Source organism: Ammospiza nelsoni, chromosome 4 (genome assembly GCF_027579445.1).
Source record: "Ammospiza nelsoni isolate bAmmNel1 chromosome 4, bAmmNel1.pri, whole genome shotgun sequence".
Lineage (NCBI taxonomy): Eukaryota > Metazoa > Chordata > Aves > Passeriformes > Passerellidae > Ammospiza > Ammospiza nelsoni.
Genome location: NC_080636.1, coordinates 40,409,524 through 40,432,836, shown reverse-complemented (window position 1 = coordinate 40,432,836; position 23,313 = coordinate 40,409,524). Strand labels below are relative to the sequence as shown.

The window sequence follows — 23,313 nt, the reverse complement described above, 5'->3', positions numbered from 1 at the left end:
AGTTCACATTCCATGAATTAGACAAAAACCTTGCACTTAAAGGAAAAGTTGCTGAGAGCACCTGAGGGCTGCAAGTTACCATCACCCTCAGCCCCCCTCAAACCCTCCCACACCAAATGGAGACATAATATTGAAACACTTTCATAAAAGCTTTTCTCCTACTGCAAAATAATTATCATATAGATCACACAAAACCATCAGAATTATTACAGACCAGAAAAATTCCAACAAACTTTTGAAGTTAGTGGATATTTACAATTGCTTTCTTTCTCAGTTGTTGCCCATCTATAATTCACAGCTCTAAAAACAAAGTATTTTTTAAAAACGCAGCACACACCCGGTCACGGTGTCACAGTCCTGGCTTCAGCAGAAGGCAGAGGCAGTGGATGAGGAACGCTGGTGTGGGATATCATTGGTCCTTTGCACCTTCACCCCTTGGGTCTATCCAAAGCATTTGCATCAGTTTTCCAGTCAGGTTTCAGTGACAAATACAAATAAAATAACAAAAACTACAAAGTCAGTGGGATTTCATGAACAGTCCTCGGCCGGGGCTCCTGCCTTCCCCTCATGCACACACACTGTGCGTCTTTAAAGCTTGCTGATGATTCAGGCAGAAATCATTGAGTCCATTCACATTCAATGAGTCCTTCAAGGGCTGTTTTACCACTTTGCGAGCTATAAACTCAATTAGGTATACTTTTTGTCCACACTTCACGAGGAAATTTCCTCTCTAGAGCGGGGCTGTAACATTGACCGCAGCTGACGGGGCCGCGGTGATGGCGGCGATCCCAAGGCAGGGCCGGACGGGCTCGGGGCGGTTTGAAGGGCAGCCAGGGTTTCCACAGGATCCTGGGATCCCCCACATCCACAGCAATGAGGTTTCCAGGGAGGCAGCCCGGGAGCAGAGCTGCCAGGGACGGCAGCTCCCACACCTCGGTCCCATTTTCACGGGAGGGGCTTTTGCCCTCGAGGCTGAGGCGGCTCCGAGCCGGCCCGAGGATTCGGCTCTTTCCAGCCACAGCAGCTCCCACTGCCTCAGAATCCAAGCTTTCAGCAACCAGCACTGAAATTTGCTGGGGTTCTTAAACTTCCTCCATCAAGACTCCCAAGTTTGAAGTGGAAAACACGGGATTCCGAGAGGTGTCACAGAGCCACCTCTCTGCCAGCTGGGCTGAGCCCTCAGCCCATCAAACAGCAGAAACTGCTCTTTCTATGTTCCTGAAACAAGTTTTTTAAAAGAACTTTTAAAAAAGTTGGCATTTTATATTCCTGATCATCCTGAAGTAGAAGGCAGTATGTATAAGCCTCCCCTACACCAGCATTTTCTCACTGCATTTGGACTGACACTTTCAGTTTGTTTTTTTTTTTTTTTTTCTTAGGAAAAAAAATCCTAATTGAAAGTCCCCCAGAGAAGCTGTCAAGTTACATCTCTGACAAAGGCAGCTGCTTCTGCAGGTCGGTTTTCAAATCCATGGCTTGAAGTATGACTGACAGAGCGACACATGGTGACAAGAAAAGAGCTCCTTTGGAAGGACTTTTAAAAATCAGTGTTTTTATAATTGAGCTGAAGTTCAGGAAATGGGAAGACAGAGATGCTTTGCTGGTTTTCCATGCATTTAGGGGCCATGTTTCAGAAAATGAGTTTCTCAGGAAAATGTCTCCAAGGGCAGCATTTAAGGATACGTTTAAGTCCCACAGAGATCCAGCAACAATGAAGGTTGAGTACAGATGTAAATGCTGCTAAAAGGGTTGATTTTCCTGACAGGCTTTCAGATCCACTGTAAAGGGAATATGCTTTTAAAAAGGGGCTCATACCCCTAAGCTGTGACAATGTTGCGGGCAATAATAAAGTACTGGTATGCAGGCATTTCTGAACCTCAAAGTTCCAAAATTTCCTCTTAGCTGCAATTTAGTCTTTTTTTTTCTTTTCTATCCGAAATCTTCTTTCCTTCCATTGCTCATTTTAACTGAGGTTGGTAGATTAGCATATTTTAACAACTGCTGCAGTTCCACCTTTGACTGTAATTAACTTTAGGTTAGGTCCTGAAAAAAAAGTACAGGCTATTTCAATAAATGACTTTTAAAATTCTTAATATCTTAAAAGTATTATGGAACAGTGCTTTAAATGTATAATCAACCACCTTTTTAAAAATTATTCTAAACAGAAGGTCTGGTTTTCCATGTTTTCAAATGAAATCACTAAGTCTGAAGAATTTCTTTAAAGAGATCAAAATTGCCCTTAAAACAATGTCTTTGTATTTTGGGATTGTTTTATTGTCTTTTTATTTTTTTCTTCTGCATTTCTTTAAACACTGACCAAAACCCCACTTCTACTCTCAAAACCTTTATTTCCAAAAGTTTCCTTACTCAACACATATGTTTTCTCCAGAGCCTTTCAGAAAACTCCATAACAATCAGAACTTTATTTCAAAATTAAAAAAAAACCAAAACAGGTAGGTAGAAAAGGGCAGACAAAGGAAGAAAATAAGCCCTGACAAAATGCAGGTTCTTTCAGCTGTTACTTTAATATGGCAAACAAGTCTTCTCTTTTCCCAGTGCCAGGAAATGTTTCAGGACTGCTGGATCCTCAGGCACAGCGTGGTGCTGCTGGAGAATTGTTTTTAAATCCCAGTCTGTTGCTGGAGGGTCACAGCAGGACCACAGCCTTGCTAAATGTGTTCAATAAATGTGGCTGTTCAGCTGCAGCAGAGGTGCACCCTGCACTCTGGGATGGGGCAACAGAGGGGAAAACCACAGGGATGGTGGCAACAGGAGGTGACATCCTTGTACCTGGTACCGGAGTGTGTCTGAGCCTTGGGTCACTGACACTGGTGATCATCCTGGCCTTGGGGGCAAGAGGATGTGCTCCTTGGGAGCTTTCCCAAACAGAAATAATGGGCTCTTTTCTCCAAGACACAATGCCTTGTTGCATCGACTGGAGTGGTGAAAAATTCAGGTACCTGGGCAAGTGTAGAAGAGAAACACATTAAAAGGTAGAGCTATTCTAATCCCCAAACTATTAACTATAAATATTTCTATTCATTATACACAGGGTGTATCATTCATGTGCCTGTAAATGATGAACATAACTGAAATTAGATGTAAGGATATAAAACCACGAGGGCTGTGTTTATAGATAAAGCTTCAGTCAAATGTAAGTCACTGGTGTTGTGACTGTGTTGCAGCAGAGTAAGGTGAAAAGCAGAGATCCAGGTTTCCACTCCAGTGCTGTGCTTCCTCCCAGAAGAGCCCAGAGTAATCAATTTATTTATCACAGCAAAAATAGCTGAAATTTTACTGTTTCCTTCCTATTGATTCCTGCTCACTGACAAGCTTTATAGGGCCCTGATTTACATCCCATTCAGTTCATGTTATCAGTTCATTTATGGCCTACACCCAGAGCAGCTCCTGACTTCACATGTGGATGGTGACAGAAGCACTGATAAAATGAGCTGTTTATGAAGCTCAGGTACTGATTATTGGAGACTGGGCTGCTGAAAGGTGCCTTTTATCTGCACAGTGTTGCAGACAGACAAGTCTCATCTGTTAAACTTCAAAACTCGAGCCAGGGGTTCCAGTCACAAACCAAGTCTGCTTTACCCAGACCAAAAAAAAGGGGGAAAAAACCCCAAAACATGAAGGCCTGTTTCTCCTAGGAAGTAAGAAGCACCTTTGGATGCTGCAATGGGCTGCTTTGTTTAAGAATTCCTCCTTCCTGCTTGACTTCTGACAAGAAACTGCTGTTGAGGCAGTTCCTTTGGTTGGAATTCTCAAGCTAATCCCAGCTCCATTTTGTCTTATCTTTGTCATGAAATAAACACCACTGGTATCTGAAACAGCTGTGCTAATTATACTAAAACAGCACCTTTATTTAAGCTTCTTCTTTAGCATTATTAACTAAACAGTAAATTGAGTATTTACACAACAACATATTAAAAAAATGCAGATTACACATACCAAAAAACTCTGCACCTGTCTGGAAACCATTATAACATATGAACTGTGCAATTGATAAAAAAATGCAGTTAAGGCAGCCTGGTGGTGGAAGTACCTGACCAATGTTCTCTCTCAAAATGGGCAAGAGTTACATGAATCCAAAGGGATTTGCAGTGCTCCTGACAGAGCTGCAATCAATTGTAACCCTCCAACCCAAAAGCACAGAAGCTGGGGACAGCACAGCCACGTGGCCACAAACCACATCTGGTACCCATGGATATCAGCAGCCATGAGGAATGGGTCACAGGGAACCAGCACAGAGCAGCAGCACCTTTGGAAAACAAAAAAAGGCAAAATAAATCAGCCTCAGCAAACAAGGACAAGTTTGTCCTGTTTTGCCTTAAATATAAGTGTTCTGACAGTCATGAAAGTAAATCTGTTGTCTGCACAGACCATCCATGTCCAAGTGCTACTCCTCATTAACATGGATAAGATCTTAAATTTCTAATTGATATTTTTATCTCATTTACAGGAGAGGAATATTTTAATCTTGGAAGTACTGAATTGGGTGTTGAATATCATAGATTATTCTAAGAGAGGCTTTATCAGAACAGAAGTTTTAGAGTAAATTTGGCTTATTCTTATCATAACATGCATGTTATTGAGAAATTCCTCCTCCAGTACTCCAGAAAGGCTGATAACTTTGTATCTCCGTGCCTTTGGCACACCTTCTGTGAAAGGGGGTACAAATGCTTCCCAGGACTGTTCTGCTGTCAGCTCATCAGGCACATGAGGCACATTTACAGAAGTTGTTTCCACGATGGGATGATAATAAGGGAAATCATGGAATAGAATGCATTTCATTTCACTATTGTTCATTTTATTGAGTCCCATTTAATGGATTTATTTCTCTTGGCAGTGTTATCTTAGTGCTTCACAATACAGTACAAACTCTGGATTTAATTAATAATTTAATTAATATTCCCTTTGCCTTTTCACAGGATTGTTAAGAAAAATATAAATACAAGATCTAGGAGTTGATCATGAGGTACCAGAACGAGGCCACTTCCTGAGAAAAGTTTCCTTGTCGCTTTTGTTTCATTCTCTTGCTCGCTTAATTGGTTTCATTCCCTTTTGTGCATTGCAACCCACTGTAAAATTACTGTACACTTAGAGTATTTGCTACAGAATAAATTAATATTGCCAAAATCCAAGTGGGAATAAATTAAGTATGCCCTCGAACAGCTAATATCAGCTATTTCCTAATTTTTGAGGCATTGACTGCTGGTATGGGTTTAATTGAATCCATTTGGATAATATGTATATTTCTTGTACATAGACTTGCTTTTCTGAATTATCTTAATATGGGCTATACCAACTATGACTGTGTCTACGGGGAAAATGTATTACTAAAGTTGTTACTTAATAATTAATCAGATATTAATCACAGTTTTTTGTTTCCAGCCAGCTCAGGTATTAATGTTTTTTCAATATTTACCAAGAAATGACACTTTTATATAGAAATTATTTTTTCCAGTGGATGGAAGTGTTGAAGATGTATATAGACAAAAGCCCTTTATTTCTCACCATTCTACTCAGTAATTCTCTCTTCATTTTTGCACAACATACAACTCTCATCAAAATCTGAGTTTTCTGAGTTTTTATTTCAGAGTACAATTCACATTTGCCATTTTAAATGGAAGCTCCTGTTTTTAGGCCTCCAATCAGCTTTAAACCCCTTTAACCCCACTACCTCAGAAGTGGGGATTTTCCCCCCTTCTTCTTCCCCTCATCATAACTTTTGGAATTTCTTTGATTTCCCCAGACCTGGCTAGCCCAGACAGCTGCAGTGGATGTTGACTCCATTATCCCGGTGCTGTGCCTGGCTGAAAATTGGCAGGTGAAGTGGAATGGGAGGAGATCAATAAAACACCTCTGTGCTGTTAGCCAAGTACCTCATATGCTGTGCTCGTGTGCTGCACAAAGAGCAGCACTGTAAAAGCTGGAAATAACCTCCCAGTTGTCTCAAACAGACATTAGTCACTTGGTTTAATATCATCATTTGTACTTGATACAAGACCAGCCAGGACCCAGTGCACAGCCAAGACACAGAGAAAGGGGGATGCACATTATAAATATTAACTAACACATTTCAGGCCATAAACTCACTTTGGATCCCTCTCTTCCTGAAGGATTTATTCTCAAACACAGTGACTGTGTACGTCCTGTCCCATCATGGCTCTCCTTTCAGACAGCTCTTTTCTCCCCTCATGGTATCTCTTCCCAAACTTCTCCCTGAGTCTCATCCACAGCAATGCTATGTGCCCATAATGGCAACAGTATTTCAGAATATTTTTGGAAGTCCACTGAAACAGCTAATTCATCTCATTTTTTTCCCTGAACATTTCAGCAGCATACAGAACTATGGGGTGAGCTAGAGATCACAGTGAAAACAGATGTTGTGTCTGGAGCTGACCTTTTTGGCAAATAAATTACAAGGAAACAGCCATCCTTCCAAGGCTGGTGGCATTACCCTGCTGTTCCCATGTGCCCCCGTGTACTCTGCTTTTGCACACTGCAAATGAAAGAGAACAAAGATATATAGGAATTTTTTTTAGAACAGAAGTTTTCAAAATATACAGGATTTTCAACCTGAGTTTTCATTTTTGCTTTGCCCCTTTCTGTTTACTTCTTTCTTTCTGCATTTGAATTCTCACATTTGCTTGTGTCTGAATTATCCAAAGGCTTTCCAGAGGATACCAAGAAAGTTAAACCTAAATTCTCTTTCTCTAAATGACAGAAGGGTCTTAATGATTTTTGTTCCCAAACCATAGCACCAGTAGAAAAAAAAAATGTTGGTAAACAACAGAACCTTTTCTTCCTAAATATGTGGGATCAACCACAACTGTGTTATCTTGTCTAAATGAACCTTCATTGCTGCGCAGTACAACAGCAAGTAAATTCTCCTCAATCTTGTAATTAGAGAATTTAATAGAATTCTGCATAAAAATGTTATAAAGGAGCATATTCATTGCCAAGTTTCATAGGATTGTCTTCTGTCTCCCTAGATCCTCTGGTACACAGAAAGTATGAACACCACATACTACAAATGTGCATTATACTGTGTATGAACACTACTTAAAAGTGTGCATTACACAGTGTATGAACACTACACACAAATGTGCATTATACAGTGTATGAACACTACATACAAGTGTGCATTAGTGTATGAACACTACATACAAGTGTGCATTACACAGTGTATGAACACTACATACCAGTGTGCATTGCACAGTGTATGAACACTGCATACCAGTGTGCATTACACAGTATATGAACACTACATACCAGTGTGCATTACACAGTGTATGAACACTACATACAAGTGTGCATTATACAGTGTATGAACACTACTTAAAAGTGTGCATTGCACAGTGTATGAACACTACATAACAAGTGTGCATTACACAGTGTATGAACACTGCATACAAGTGTGCATTACACAGTGTATGAACACTACTTACAAGTGTGCATTATACAGTGTATGAACACTGCATACAAGTGTGCATTATACAGTGTATGAACACTACATACAAGTGGGTATTATATTAGTGTATGAACACTACATACAAGTGTGCATTACACAGTGTATGAACACTACATACAAGTGTGCATTATACAGTGTAGGAACATTACATAAAAGTGTGCATTATACAGTGTATGAACACTACATACAAGTGAGTATTATATTAGTGTATGAACACTACATACAACTGTGTACAAGTATGAACCCCAGAAACTGAGAAACAGCCATCCCTTTAGACTTAACAAATGCTGTCTAATGCTTTTTAATTACTAATGCTTTTTAGGTTCCTAAATGAGAAACTTCGTTTGGAGTTTCTCAGTAAAATGAAATAGTCCTCTCAATCATGTCCAGACTTCAGGCAGACAGGAGTTTTTCTCATCTGATTTTTCTCATCACATTTGGAAGCATCTGCTCTGCTGAAAATGAATGAAGTTTCAGATCCCAAGCCAGTTCTAGTCTGAAGGTCACTGCCCACATTCATCACCTCTTAAAGGCCTTCCCAGAATGCATTAAAGAAAAGCTTTTCTAGATGTTTTCTGAGAAGAACAGAGTGAATTTAAATTTGGGACAAGTCAGCAGCTTCCCAGATGGCTTACCATAATATTTACATAATTGCAGCAAGCCTCTCTTTCCTCTCAGAAGGGGAAACAGTTGAATGGAATAGGATGAAGAATCTAAGTATATGCTGAAAATGATTTTTTTTTGTGAGATTTCACTAAGAAACAAACATTTAACTTGACGCATAACTCAGGACCCTGCTGAAGTGTGCTATTCATCATCTTCTCCTGGTGAGATTGCTTTCCTGAAGTACTGCCTCAGGACCACAGATCCCTTAGACAAAACACTGGAAGTGCAAAAAAACTGCTCCAAATGGATCATTCAAATACATATCCAGCTTCAGAGCTAAGTTTGAAAGCTCACTTATACCCTGTAAATATATGCATTTTCAAATATAACAGAGGTGTCTTTTCAAGCAAGAGGTGTGTTCATAAAGCAATAATTGCAGAGCACAGCACTCTAATATGCTCTATCAAGTCAAAGCCAACAAGTTATTGAGAGACTGAAACTTCCTCTTCTCTACTCCACAAGCCGAGAGGAATAAGCTGCATTCAGTTTGCTTTATTAACAAAGGTTATTGAACCAATCAATCCAGGAACTAGCACTTCTATGAATCAAAAACAAGCATTACTCCTGCATGTTGCTACAGCCTGAATGTTCTTTAAATTAACTTCTAAATCACAGAAGTGCCCTGTCTTGAATCTGGTCTCCAGAACACAGCTGTGTGAAAGACTTGAGGTAGTTTTTAAGTAAAACTTGCACAAAGGGAAAAATAAATGGTGACCAACTGTGTTTTGACACAGGCCACTTTCTCTCCATCAAGTTTGCTCAGAAGAATCAGTGGAGCACAAAAGGATGCATCACAAACCTCAGCACAGTAACTGATTCCAAACTGCATTTGGAAAGACTGGACACTATATCCACTAAACTTCTCTTACTTCTACCTGGACTTCTGTGATTTCCCTAGGGTTTATTTTAGAAGAATGAGAGTCTCCAGAGAGAGCAGACTACAAAGGGATGTGAAAGGAGTAGCACTACAATAAATCCCGAGGAGAAATCTTCGGTGGAAGAGCACTAAGCAGTAGGATATGAAAGAGCAGCAGCTTCTCAGGTGCTGCATGAAGCTGGAATTATTTAAACCAGACAAAACACTCACAAAAATGGAATAGATGAGAATTAAGAAGGTCAGAGATGATACAAATGCAAGAACATGGTTATTAAGCCTCTTTCACTCTGGATCACTGACAAAGACCACTTTGTTTGTGTCTTCTGGGTTGGATTTCTCTTAAGCCACTTCCCATTCATTAATTTAGAAACCTCACAAGTGTTCCCAAGAACAGGGAATGTGCCTCTCCCTGGGACACAGAGACACCCTGTGACCCACACAAGCTGTGCTGAGGGGCTCCTCCCACGGGTTTGCCTTCCCTGGGAGGCTGGGCCTCTGTGCTGGAGCTCACTGAGCTGTTCCTGGGTATCCTGGGACAGCCACTCTGTGCTGGAGCTCACTGAGCTGTTCCTGGGTGTCCTGGGACAGCCACTCTGTGCTGGAGCTCACTGAGTTGTTCCTGGGTGTCCTGGGACAGCCACTCTGTGCTGGAGCTCACTGAGCTGTTCCTGGGTGTCCTGGGACAGCCACTCTGTGCTCCTCAGCAGGAGCACTGAACAGAGCTTCACCAGGGCTCCCCCAGTGTGTAAGTCCCCAAAGAAATCATCTTCCCCAGGTGATGCATGGTTGGGATGTAACACGCTCCCACCCTGGCACTTTTCCGAGGCAGTGCAATTCCGCCCTTTTCCGAGGCAGTGCAATTCCGCCCTTTTCCGAGGCAGTGGAATTCTGCACCCTCCCACTGGCAGAGCCCATCTGAGCCTCGTGCTGCTGCAGCAAAGCAGCCCTGAGCCCATTGATCACAAACCTATTTACTTTAGGAGGGTACTTTACTATACAAAGTAATTTTTAAAAAATCCTATTTCAGTGTCGGGTAAAAAAAACCGGTTTAATAAGTTTTAACCTAAATAAAATGGCCAGTTTGAGAAAAATTAAGTAATATGTCTAATAAAATAATGATGTACAATTTTAAGCTACAGTGAGCTGAGTAAAATGTGGCAGAGGAGCCTGCATTTTTTATTAGAGCTCATTAATCTTGTTAATGACTTATTGAATATCACTGTAAAAATTGATCCCAGTGACTACATCGTTGTCTGCTTTACCAACCTGTTCCAAGAGTCCCCTTGAACTGACAGAGTTTCTCCATCCATTGCCTGCAGCTCTGCAGGGAACACTGCAGCAGATGTGCTTGATGGTGGCCATGGGTTAAAAGGTCTCCCATGGGTCTGAGCTGAGCAAGAACATCTGTTTTTCCCTCGTTACATGGATAAGAGGAGTCTCTGCAAACCCAGAGTAAGTTACCTGTGAATGCAACCCATCAGCTTTGCATCTCTAGTTTGCTGCTCTGGGTTAGGCTGAAATCCTATTTTAATGTAGAATATTTCAATAAATCTCACATATAACAAGAGAATTTCTGTCCCAAGCTTAGGAAGTGTGAGCACTATTTGGGGAAGGCATTCCAGCAAGACAGACCAAATGAATCTGATATAAATGAAGCAGAAAAAGCTGGCCTAGAACTACTTCCTGGTAATGCTTTTGCTGCCCAACTTGGCATACACACGTTTGTTTCTTTGCAAGAAATTACTGAATAGAAGAAGTGAACACACCCCTTCATTTATATGTTTACTGAATAGAAGAAGTGAACACACGCCCTCATTTATAAATTTATATTCAATTTATAAATGAAATTTTGACGTATTTAGGAATAACTTGGATACAGCTAAACACAAATAAAACTTCATAGTGGACATTAAAATGAATTACTTCAGGTCTTCTTTCTAAGAGAAGCAGCGTCACTTGACAGTATCATTAAATACTATCAATGCTACCTATTATCAACTCACAATTTCAGGAAAAACAAAAAAGGAGAACAATTTTTCCCTAAAAAGGGACAGACTTGTAATAAAGACAAAACCAAGCTACTTCAGGTAATTTATCACTACAGGAAATGACACTATTAATTGTATCTTAATTCATCTAATTCCAGTAACGACTAGATTAGCACCACTGTTGCTTTATATTAAAAAAAATCTATTAAAAATCTATTTATTAAAACTGGAATCTAAGAAATGGGATTCAGCAAGGCATTGGCCTTTTAAGTTTTGTCATACCACCTATGAAGTAGCTTTTTATGCCAAGTCTTTGGATTTTTCTGAATTCTCCAAGCTGATTCCCATTCCCTCAGTGGGTCAAAGTTTTGTCTGAATTAATGGACTTTCCCCAGACATATTTTGTGGAAAAATGAAGCAAGAAATCACCTCCATCTAATTTCTCTCACAAACCCTTTTGTCATTCATGCTCTCATTCATCATGTTCCATGGGCACCCAAGACTGAAATAACAATAGATGGCAATTAATAATTTAAATACCTGGTCACATTTAATAGGAAATTCACTTCCATTTTATCTCAGAGTTTTCTACCTCCCTGAGCCAGTTTTTGTGTTTCCCCCTTGCTCTTTTTGCTTATGGAAGTCAAGAATCCTGATAAAATGCTGAAGTCAGTGATATGCCTGTTAAAGCAGATCCCTGGAAATCATGCCATGCCAATTGATTTGCTGTAATAAATATACTAATTTATTTTATATATGTAGGAATAAATGAAATGTTTGCCAGAGGAGCCTAAGCAGATATGATGGAAACAAGCAAAAGCTGCACACCTGCTGCAATTGTTTGAGAGGGAGGATTCACATTTCACTAAAAGAGCACATTTTATGTTCCTGAGATTAATCCTCTTACTCTTTGGCTGGAATCCCAATGCTCTCCCATTTAGTGGACAGCACATTTCATCATATTTTTATACAGCTCATAAAGCAGATGAAGTCTTTTCTGTGCATGTCACCAAGTACTGTGTTGCCACAGCTCCCTGTACTGGAGATGGAAGGTGCTGCTTTGGAGCAAAAGCATTTTCCAGGGGCCACTGTTTTCAGTCTGTGGCATGTGACAAACCTTGCTCTCCTCTGGGGCTCCTGGCAGGAATGATCCCAGTGCTGTAAGTCACCACAGAGAGAGAAACATTTCCACAGATTTAACAACAGAACAAGGGAAAAAGGGGGCAGGGGAAGACACAAATGGAAGCTCTAAAAGCCCACCTAGAAAAGGCACCAATAGATTTCATATGATGGCAGCTGCAGGAAATGAATTTATAACCCAAGGGAACAGCAGCATAAACCCTTCACACACATATAAAGACATTCAAACCATTGAATCACCAAAGGTGAGGAGCCCTTACTCAGAGCTCAGGGTGTGAGCCAAGGGCATGTTGGTTTGTATCACTAACAGAGCAAAAACTATTCATTGTGGCTGCTCATGGTGATAACTGAGCTCACTTCTGGCCATATGTCAGGAATAGAATCTGATTTTCCATGTCTGCCTGAGCTGTTTTCTACTTCACTTATGCTACATCAGGCTGTGGGCACGTAGATGTCAAAACAGAAGAGACAACAGAGATGGAGAATAAATTGATTAGGGCAGACCTGCAAGAGATTGGCACAGGAAGAAACAACTGGGAGAGGACTGGGATATTTCAAGAGGTGAACACAAGAAAGAATGCAAATTTAAATGAATGTTTACTTTCCACAGTGCTTTGTGTCTTCAGGCAATCACTAGCAACACTCAGCAGCACTTCCAGAAGAGGCAGACATTTAAGGCAGGAAAACACCAGCCAGTGCTCCAGTGGGCTCCAGGCAGCTGCAGGCAATCCCAATCCCTGAGTGACAAGGTACTAACTATGGGCTGGGCTGGGAAGGAAATTCCAGCCTCTTTTTGCTGAATTCTGCATATTGTTGTTCAACAGGCCAGGGACTAGAGATGTTTTTATTCCCTCTCTTCTGCAATGGCAGGCACGGAGCACTGCCCGCAGCTGGGTTATCTGCACCTCTGGTGTTTCTCAGACAGGGGAATGGACCTGGCTGGTCTGGGCCAGGGCTCTGTCCCCCCTCCCCTGCTGAACAAAGATCATTCCTGGCCCTGTTTCAGCAGGAATGCCCAGCTGGGTTCCTTCTTCAGGAACTTCCAAGCAACAGCAGAACTGAACTGCAGAGCAGCCTCCCAGAACCCTCATTTCCCCATCTTCACTAAAGGCTCATCTGGAATTAATTCAGTACTTCCACAGCCATGTTAAAGAAGCATATTTTCCTTAATAAATAGAAGATTTAGTAAATTTGAAAAGTAAGTTTCTGAATTACAATTTAGGTAGGATTTTCAATTAAAAACCAGCTATAAAAATAAAGACAAAGTTTGTCCCACTGCAGTATAGTCTCTGAAACTGTTCTGATCCATAAATGTTTTAATCAAGATTCATCTACCTGACTTTATTTCCACTGGATGATTCCATCATTGATTTGATACATGAAGCAATTTACATTAACACAAACAATATCACATCAATTATTTCTTTTATAATCAAAGCAAAACAATATCAAAACCTTGCCAGAAACTGATATTATAGGGTTTCTAAAGCCTCACATTTAAATAGCTGTAAAATAGTTTAACTACACATATTTGGTAAAGCAAATCTAATGGTTTCAGAGGAATTCTCAGATTGTGTAAATTAAGCCAGGCTTTAGGAAATCTAACCAATAAAGCATTCCTTCCCCCCTGCATCATTAGGAATTGTGAGGATACTTCTCTGAGCTGGTAGGGACAAAATATAAAAAGAAAAGAACATATGCCATCACTTTCTTCTGCTTAATTTTTATGTCATAGCTTATGCACAGCTTCATGGACTATATTCCTGGGCTCTATTAAAATCTAATTCCTGTGTGCAAGTAAAAGAAGTACAAGTACTCCATGAAAACAGTGGATCCAGGAGTGAAAACTTGCAAGGTAAAGAGAACAGCTAAAGCACAAGATTAAAAATAAAGTAAAAAGAGAATGAGCTAATTAACATTCTAAGGATAAATTTAGCCACAGAACATCTGATTCCACATGTCCCTCTGCTGAGATCCAACGTGAGGGCTTGTGTGGGTTGGCTTTGAAGCTGTATTTTATTATCCAAGAAGAGGTTTTGAGTACACATTTTGAGAGGGATTATGGATATCTTAGTAACCCCTGGGCCCCTTCTAACTATTCTTACTTCCTTGATTTCCACTTGACTTGTATCCATACAGCATTCTCTATTCCTGGTTGAAAAATTCTCCACTAGGTACATTTACAGCTTATATTCTATTTTAACAACATGAAATGTTCCATCCCTCATCTGCTTTCCCACAAAACAGGGCATTTTAATTCTTCTGTCCTGTATGTTTTGCTATACAGCCAGCTAATTACCTAAAACTCAGACAAAGCCCTTACCCATTTCTTTAATTCTTCTGCACTTGCTATTCCCCTGATTTAATGGTTGTTTTCTAATAGTGTCTTTCCAATCATGTTCATGCAGATCCAAATAAGATCCCAGGGTTCTAACAATAAAGGAATCATCTGCAGCACTGTAAGAAATATCTTTTAATCTGGAAAGTTTCTAAGTCCCCTGCTTGCCCTCCTGATTATAGAAATGAAATATAAACTATTTTAAATCCAGACAAATGTTCCTGGTGGCGCTCTCTGTGGACAAGGCTGATGGATTTCTATCAGAGAATACCCATGCAGAAATTTAAGGCTTTTAACACAGCAAATCTGATCAGTCCACACTGACCAGAGTAATTAAACAATTCAGACTCAGAGATCAGCAGCAATAATTCATGCACACACAGAGCTGGCCCTGTAAATTAGGGCTCAGGCAATTTTGTGGGCTCTCAGCAATGGTGGCACTGGTGTTTTTGAGCTGCACCCGTTCCATGTGGAACAGATTTCTCAGGCTTTCAGCAGTGGCCTACCCAGACCTCTTTATGAACAAAGAGTCATTTTCATGAATGAACTGAACCAATCCCACCACAATTAGCAAGACGCTTGTTTTCCTATCTGCAGGTAACACAAACTTGCAGGTCATTAACTCCTCTCCCACTAGATAAAGTCATTAACACATGCAATAATGATGTTTTCCATTGCTCTGTGTTATTTCACTGAGCATCACGACTACAAGATAAAGCACTGGATTGACAGCAAAGTCATTTCAACTCACCCACCCCCAGCTAAACATTAATCAGTCTCTAACTTGGTCATCACATCAAAATCATTTCCCAGGAAAAAAGTGCTAAACTTGTTGATTGCTGAACAAATTGAAGCAGGAAAGAGCCTTTTGTATTTTTAAAGGAATAATTGATTCAGCTCTGTGGCTGCTGGTCAATACCACAGTAACTGGAATCATCATGACTAATGCACAGACCATTTTACAGGCCTCTCTTATTAGCATGAACATTCCTCAGCTCACCTCTGGTGTGCTGGGCCAGGATGCTGCTCCCATTCTTGGAAGAATCAGCTGTTAAGCTACACATGCAGATCTGATTAGGCAGAGCAAAAAATCATATGGATTCTTCAGTTTATTAAAAGCAGAACTGAACTTGCTACTAAGGTACTGTTCTGAGTGTGTGTATCTAATTACAAGGGCCCACACAGGGAAACAAAATCCCTTCTGTTCCATCTTGGGTGTATTATCAGCCTTGATTGCCATTTTATATAAAAAAAGAAGGACTTTCAAAATACTGACCATCTTCTTCTTATTCCCCTTTTGGAAGTGCCAGTTTGGAGCTCTGGCATCTCACTGCTCCCTTTTGGAGAACATGAAAATAAAGGCCAGTGCACCCTGTCCTTGTCAGACACAGAAATTTTCCCAATTCCTGCATAAATCCTGTGCTCCTCCTGCATCTTCTGAAAGGTTTTTATATATTTATTAGCAGAGAAATGATCTGTTCCTCAAAGACTTTAATGCATTCCCTTGCCCTGGACTTGTACCTGCAAAGCAATTGTGATTCCAGCTGTGTCACTGTTAAATATGCCATTAATTACCTCAGGAAGGCATTAGCCCATACTCAGAACAGACTGTAAACATTTTGTGTCATTAGGTAAGGCACTGAGGCTGTTTTTAATGCCACAACAGCTCTATTTCTATACTGTGCTGCATAATTAGCTACTAATGAGGCTCTAACTTTCACTGCTGTAAGGCCTAGACAGCTGTTCCTCTTTCAATGAATTCATTTTTGCTGTCTCATTAACACACTAAAAAACCTGCAAATTGTATTTTAATTAGAAGCTAAACTACCTCTGTCTGGAGACACTAATGAACAGATACACTCCAAGGGAAATGCAAGAATGTTGCCAGTCAAGAGGAAAAATACCTTGCCAGAAGAGCAACACAAAAAGATAACACAGCTCACTCTCTTATTTTCAAGGACAGGCTCTTCTCTACTACCCCCCTTTTTTTCCCTTACTTTTCTCCTTTTGTACCTACCCTCACACTGACAAATTGCAAGCCAGACCCTAAGAAACAGCAAGACTGCCTTAAAACCATGAGGGGTGTGTATTTTGAATCTTCCTGATGCTTGCTATTCCCATCAGCCTTCTGTGTCACATTTCCTGGCTTTTTCCTGTAGCTGCAAGGGCTGAAAACAAAGAGGCAGAAACTCAGCCAACTCCATGACTTCACAAGCTCTGCAATAAAATCTGAGCACTGACCACAGTGCCTCATTTCCTGGCTGCTGAGGGCACTTCATGCAATTCATCAAGGAACATTGTCAAATACAGCAAGTCGCCAGGAGGAAACAGGGTTTGAAATGCACTGGGGAAGGAAGAGCATCCCGCTGATCTTACCAACACACACAGAGGCAATTGATTGTACAGTGCTCCAGTGGCAGAAACAGACACTCAGGTTTTTTAAAAAGACCTCTTAAGGCAACATAAAACATAAAATGGAAAATGACATTCAGAACTAATGTTCCACACTGTGTTAAAGCACTGTGAACACATCCATCTACAAGGGAATAACTCAGGAGCAGGACAGAATTAACACAGGAGAGAAGGAAGCAGCACTTTGAAACAATACACACAGTTCCAGGAATACTCAGGAGGAAGCTCCCCTAAGACCCTACAATTAGTGACAAGGAAGGGACTGCATTGTTCTTCCTGGACATTGCTGATAGGAGCTGTATCAGAGAAATAGAGCAGAGGGACGATCACCATGGAAAGGTTTCTGGATTAACTGCCTGCTTCCCTTGCAAACACAGGATCCTGACCTTGCTGCTCTGCCTCACTTCATGGGATAACTGGCAGCTCACTTCATGGGATGACTGGAAGCTCACCTTGTAGATGACACCAAACCCCTAAATTAGTCTTAAATTCAGGTACTTAATTCCCATCTCCTTCACATGAAGAGTTCCTTAATTTCTTGTGAAGGGTTTTCCTAATATTCAACTAAGTGGCAGATATTAGGAATGCTTAGCAGCCTATTCTCCCTAAAGATGAAAATCCAAAGTAAGCCAACTTAATTAAGAATTAATTCCCTTTACATCACAGCCCAAATTTCTCTTGCTGATCAATTATTTGCAGCATGAAATCATTTACAGGACACAGGGGCAGATTAATTTAGCTGACAGAAGTGATTTCAACTCTCATCAGAAATTTTCCATCCTGTTTTTTAAAAATTCACCTTTGAAAGGTAAGTTTTGGCCTGCTTACACAAGGCTCTGTGTTTTGACTTTGATATTGCTTCACACACAGAGCCCCAGTGCCATTTTCATTCTATTACAATCTCTTCTCTCCTCTTGCTAATACTTTACTTTTTTTAAGAAATAAGTCTTTCTGACAAAAAAGCAAATAATAAAAGCAGAACCTTCTTTCTCATGATCAACTATGAAGGCTGAGCACATAGGATTAGAGCAGAAAGCTGGTCTTGAGCAAAAAAACTTTCCAAAGTATTTGAATGTATTGCAGATATCATTGGAGAAGGATATGAGACAGCCTTCAGCCCAGACTTATGGAGAACAAAGGGTCATTTAAGAGGATCTATAGCTTTACTCCTCAAATATTCTCTTGAATTATGTACCACATTGCACAAATCTGATCTATTACAAAAGCAACAAAATTGCTGTAGGAAGCATTTCCCTCTCTCCTGTTGATGAGGGTCATCTGTTCACAAATTCCAGGATGAGGAGCTGACATATTTCATCGAGTGCTTCTCATCAGTCCCAGGAATCCTGTCCAATACACTGCCAGGTGACGAGTTTTAAATGCTCAGGAGAGTTTTCATTTCAAACATGTGTGCGTTTTAATGAGTCACACAAACAATGATGCAAGCAGGATGCTGTGTGTGAGCAAGAACAGCTCAAAGAGCAACAGCTGCATGAAAGCACAGCTAGGAAAACTAGGAAACATTTGAAATATGGAATAAATTATTCAATAAAGGCCAGGGCTCTGCACCCACATTTGGGTCATCAATAAGTTTATCCAGTGCTGATAAAGGAATACAAGGGGTTTGAATCAGCTGCAGTGCAGCAGTTAAACCACTGTTTTCCAGCCTGTGCTCCAGAGACCTTTGGATGTCCATGGATTGCCTGTGGAGTCCCAGGAAAGGCTTTGCCCATAAAAACAAGCATTATTTGTCCAGAGACTAAAACTAAAACACACAACCCCTCAAGCAAACCAGTAGGAGATGGCTGGAATTTCCCAATGTCTGCTGTGCAGCACTGAACACTGGAATAGCAAATTGCATGAAAAGAACCATCATCAGCAAATACTTCAACAAAGAAGGATGGGATTGGTATTTTTCACATGAGTAATTCTTATACCTGTCCCAATGTCATCTGATTATGCTTGAAAAATATCCTTAATCAATGGGACTTCTTGTGTGAATAAGGATAACTCTCCTGAGAAGCTGAAGAATTAATTCCCTGATAGTTAATTCTAATATACAATGGGAGCATTTCAAATGGCCTATTTACACAGTTTTAATCTGAATAAAATAGGAAATGCCACCTCAGTGCTAATACAACATTCCTGTAAATTATGCACATTTTAAAAGCTAATGAATCTGTCATTATCTCATTAAAATTTGTCACAGCAGTTATTTTTAAGTTATTATTGTGACTTTTAAAATATTTTGCCTTTAAATTACTTTAATTCATTTTTATTACTTGTAGGCTTGTATGAATTTTTTTTTATCATGCCTATTAGGATGAATGTGCTTTATTACACATGTTCATGTGGCTGCCTTCACTTCCCACATCAATATGGAGTCTTTCAATCCTGCTCTCAGTGAAAGCAGAAACTAAATTTCAGTTGATTTCACTGGAAGCAGGTCTAAATAATGAACTTATGCTGCTAGGAATAAGGTCCAGGAATTACATTTAACACCAGTTTTCAAGAATTTACTACGTATGGAACAAAAAGATCACAAACACACTGCTTTTAATTTAATTTAACTGTGTAGATGTAGCTCAGGCCTTAACCAGTGTAAAGAGACATCTCTTCATTTGAAGACTTGATGTGTCCCTTTATTGAGAGCAGATTGCCTGCAGGTGTAACAGGAGCCCCCAAACACAGGTTCAGTGTGTGTGGCTGCTGGGGACCACAGTGACAGCAATACAAACGAATCACCTGGGAAAGCCTGCTAATTATAATTACACTCATTCCCACAATTGCCCTTTTCCCTGCACATCCCTGCAGTGCACTCCTGGCCCTGTGTCCCAGCACAGACACCACCTGGCATGTGCCCACGCAAAGGCAGGTGAGCCTTCTCCATGACACAAATGTCACCTTCAGAGGGCTGAAGGTGACACTGCCAATGCCTCATTCTGCCCCAGCAGGACCCAAAGCCACATTCCCATCCTGTCTGCAGCAGGGTCCATCAGCTCCGACTGCACACTCCAGTCCTGTCCGTGCTGGGAGTCACAGCAAAACTCCTCCCACTGAGACTTCACACACAAATTCCTGTTTCTGGAGAAAATGTGGGGAAATATTGTATTCCTCTCACAGGCAAGTGATGGATTAGGCAGCCCCAAAGGATGTTCTGGCTCTGTCTTGAGGCTGTTGTGCTGTTTGCTTTCAGATTTAGGCAGCTTCTTAGCACAGACCTATGAGTGCCATTTGTGCAATCAACACAGAGAGCTGGAAAAGTCCCTTGGAGAATGGGGAGCTTGCAGCCCCAGAAAGACTGAGGCAGCAATTCAGGATTCATGTGCAACTAAAAGAGAAAAAGGCCTGCAATTAATCAGACGCTTCAGTAATGCCTAAACTTTTTTCTGTGATTCTGCTTTCCTCAAGAATGTGTAAATGAGACTTCAAAAATACACTTAATAATTTTTTTTCTTTGTAATGAAGATAAAAATTCTGCTGCTAAAATGGGAGACACTCTTGTAAGGAAATGAAAGTGCAGCTGGAAGATGTGGTGGTATTTGCTATGTCACAATGCATTTATAGGCATAGCAGCTGCCACTCATCAGAGGAAGAAAGCTGAGTAAAAAACATCTGCTGATTTCATCACTCATTTAATGTTTTGATAAGAACTCAGCTAAATCACTGTCCAGTAACTCTGCTTATAAAACAGGATTTATGGAGAGGTTTATGGGAATAACACTAGATTAAAAAAGCTCTTTGCAGGCTTCATTAAACAAGATACAAGGCAGTGCACTGCAAATACAACACATCATTTCACAAGAAGAGGCTGGAGAACTGGAAATTTCCTCCAAGAAGTATGAAAACATAAATGAAAACATGACCTTGCAGGATTAGGACCTGGAACATGCTAAGCTGACAGATGTGAACTCAAGCATTCACACAGATGTCACACATGATGAAAATGGGGTTGGTTCTTCAACACCAGCAAAGGCTCTAACTGAGAGAATCCCTGAGACAAAACCCATCAAGTGACAAATGCCAACTGCTGATTTGCCTTTCAGGATTTCAAACAGGACCTGCCACAAAACCTTAAAATGCCCATGGTTTTCTGTCATGCCCCTGGCACAACAGCACAGCCCCAGGCTCTGAACAGTGTGAACAGAGACACTCACCTGAAGCTGCCGCTCTTCTGGCCCCACCTGAACCAGGTTTAGTGACAGAGGCCATTTTAGTCCACAACAAGTCAAACTCAGCCTTGCTAAGGATTACAGAGCTAAGGGCTTGGCTCTCTGGCAGGTGTGTTTTGCCAGCCAAACAGTGCATTCCTGCCTGTGGACAGGTGGAGAAGCCAGCTCATCAATGGCTCCATCTATGGATCACTCCCATCAAGGAACTGGATTTTGTTGTACCAGCAGTGCAAACACCTCCCAAACAGCTCCAGAAAATCACCTGGGGGCACACAGCAACCTGGACTGGGCACTGAGCAGCTCTCATCAAGGGGAAGTGCTCACTGCAAACCCTCAGAGGAGCTGACCAAATGCCCACACCCCAGTAAGGAATCCCTTCAATAAAGATCTAGGCTAAGAAGCACATTTTGTCATTATTTTCCAAGAACTTGGAATAAACTGCTCCTGTTTGCCAGGGAGCTAGGATTCCTGCAGGCTGCCCCTCCCCAAAAATACCCTATCCCTCCATTAGTATGAAATATTTGGATTCTCTGGTGGGACATAAAATATAGACAATTTCTGTAGATGAACAAGTGAAAGTATACTTCACAGGTTAGGAAAAAAAGAGACACTCATTTCTGCAGGTGATACAGATTCTCAGAGTGACAAAGACAATTGCATTTTACAGAGTTTTTCTCTGCAGTTTCAGAAGTAGAACAGAAGGAATTTTCCATTGGGGTATGAGTATCTTATCATATCATTATCTCCAGCTTATTTCCTCATTTGGAAAAGTTACTTTTCTATTACAGGCTCTTCAAAAATGGAATTAAGATGAGCAAATACATATTACAAAATCAATTATGGTCTTAATGGTGTTTTCCAATGGCAGACCAGAGAACAGCATCATTTTATTTAGCTCGTCTGTTACACTGATACTAACTTATCTGAACACATAAAATACACTGTACATTGAAAGAAATAAACAAGGATGGATGGAATGGATGGAATGGAGAGAGTGACATATTTTCCTCATTCCCTAAAAAAATTGCCTATCTCTTACAAAGTATAATCCCTGTTTTCCCACAGACTTCTGGGGAATTGTTGCTATTTGTCCTTTTAGGATGAAACGCACAGTAAGTGCTACACCCATAAATGATTTGTAGCTGACATTTAGATACTCAGCACCAAATGACCATGCCCAGTTAGCTCAGTTCACATGAATCCACTAAAACACAGTGGCTTGAGGGAGCTGGCCCACACATCCAGAGGGATTTAATGCACACTCCACCCTTTCAGAACAAAGCGCAATCCCCTGATGTACACCTCTAAACGATTTTTCTCTGACATGACGCAAATGATATTAATGGACTCAATACAGCCCTACTGTATTAGACTGCCCTGCATAATTACTCTGAATAACCTTTATTTTACATCCATCAGGTAATTTATGACAAGTCCTCATGTATATCCTTCAAAATATTCAAGTGCTGCTGAAAGGGGCTTCACTTCTTAAATTATGGCTATATATGTAATTTTTTTTGTCTTCACAGAAGGTACTTCTTACCACATTAAAACAGACATAAATCTACATTGCTGACTCACCTCCATGGTTTGTACTAATTCAGATTTCATTCACATGCCATGAGTAGTCATATATTTTAATGAAGTTTTTTGCAGTGAATACAACCCATGCCAGAAACTTTTTAAAAACAAAAATAAAAATTAGAACTGGATTGCTATGTATGATTGAGAATATTAATTCATCAGGTTAGTAACCATTTACTCAGGAGCCTTAAACTACCTCAGTAACTCCTGCTCTGCATTTTCAGGGGTCATTGTTGGACAGAGAGCTGTGGAATGTTCACTCAAAGTCAACCTATGCTGGGACCTTGGAAAAGTCCAGCTGTAAACACTGATCCAGCTGTAAATACTGCTCACCCTAATCACAGCAGTCTGGCTCTTACTGACATCAAACCTCCCCTTCTGCCTCACCAGTGCCTTTGGAAGGCTCCAAGCAGCTTCCACTTACCTGGGAAAGCGGCCCATGGGAGCTCCTTGGCAGAACAGATGATGCTTGGCCAGTGATGTCACATTGTAAACAGCGGGGGGAAAGTGTTGATTTTTCCATCAGAAACACCATGAAAGAGTCTTCCTCTGAAATATCTCTGACATCTCAAAACCAACTACACCATGGCAAATGATTAACTGAAGTGCAGAGAGAGGAATAATTATTTTCCAGAACAGCAGACATTTTCCTT

General features: G+C 40.6%; 1 long non-coding RNA gene across 1 annotated transcript in view; it reads right to left on the bottom strand.

Annotated features, from left to right (window-relative positions):
* Positions 1-1,097: 1,097 nt before the first annotated feature.
* The window catches only part of LOC132072781 (uncharacterized), a 28,132-nt gene continuing 5,916 nt past the window's right edge, over positions 1,098-23,313 (bottom strand). Inside the window, exons 3-4 of the long non-coding RNA XR_009418388.1 lie at positions 2,791-2,960; positions 1,098-2,043 (exon numbers count right to left, since the gene is read on the bottom strand). This is a non-coding gene — a long non-coding RNA (uncharacterized LOC132072781). The remainder of the gene's footprint in view (positions 2,044-2,790; positions 2,961-23,313) is intronic.